Genomic DNA, 1,357 nt, shown 5'->3' with positions numbered 1-1,357 from the left:
TAAAATACTAACTGAAAAGATAAGGACCACTCCCCCACAATATTATTAGGGTGAGGAACTTATATATGGGCAAAGGAGTTGGGCATATATATGAATGTATATGGTAACTATCAGACCCTCTACTTGGCCAGGCCCCAGTGTAAGGGGGATATCTGGACCATTGAACTCGTTTGGCAGGCCAGGGACCGGAGAGATGATCGCTTGTCTCTTACCACCAAATCCCCCCACCTCCCAAACATTGTGATTCTATGTAAGGGATGATACAAAATATTAGCTTAATGTATATTGCTGCTGTCTTTTTATGTGACTGGAAGCATTTGTGTCTTTACTAATTGTACTAATAAAATTGCTTAAAGTTTTATTTTACCCTGGTATGAAAATGTCACCCTAAAAATCACAGCCCCAAACCAACACTGCTCTGATGCCAAACATTTCTAATACAGACCTGGTTTCTGCATTCATTTTTAAGATTACATTCTAAGTGCAATTCAGAGTTTACACACTCAAAGAAACAGTGTTGTGTGAATGGGTGTGCTTTGGTCAGTGTACATTATATCCTATGATATCTATGATATCATAGAATCATAGAATATCAGGGTTGGAAGGGACCTGAGGAGGTCATCTAGTCCAACCCCCTGCTCAAAGCAGGACCAATCCCCAATTAAATCATCCCAGCCAGGGCTTTGTGTGTGCTCCTGAGGAAATCAACATGCAATTGAGTTTTTACATTGCTGTGGGTCTCTTTGAGAGCTTACATGATGTGAATGTGTGTTTCTGACTGTGAATCATTGTGTGAATTTATGAATGTATAACATCATGTGTGAAACATACTTGTGCATGTGTGCATTATCAGTGCTCATTAGGGTATATGAGTAGATTTCTGGGTGTTTATTTGTGTGAGTTTGCTTCTGAATGAGAATACTGTGTGTTTATCAGTGCAAAATGTTGTGTGAGTGTGTGTGTTTCAAACTGCACATAACTGGGTATTTATGAGTATATATTATTTTGTTCATGTGTTTGTGAGTGTACAATGACTTAGCAGAGTCCCTTTATTAAAGTCAAAAGCTGCTATCTACCTGAGCTCCTAGCCTCTAAGATCATAAGATTTTAGTGAGTTATTGAAAGGAGACAAGCTGAAGAGTAGAACTAGTTGGGAAAGGGGGTTCTCATCTTGTGAGACTTTTCAAGATTTTGAAATACATTCCTATCCCATGTCAGGACAAAAAGTCAAAATAGCATTATTTTTCAAACAGATTATATATAGGGATATATAATATATATAATTTTAGGCCAGAAGGGACGATGCAAGTGTAACCCATGTGCCTAATAGGGAGATATCTCTTTAAGAGACCCATTG

This window comes from Terrapene carolina, unplaced genomic scaffold, assembly GCF_002925995.2.
Source record: "Terrapene carolina triunguis isolate 2854851 unplaced genomic scaffold, T_m_triunguis-2.0 Scaffold115, whole genome shotgun sequence".
NCBI classification, from domain to species: domain Eukaryota; kingdom Metazoa; phylum Chordata; order Testudines; family Emydidae; genus Terrapene; species Terrapene triunguis.
Note: the sequence above shows the minus strand (reverse complement) of the source record.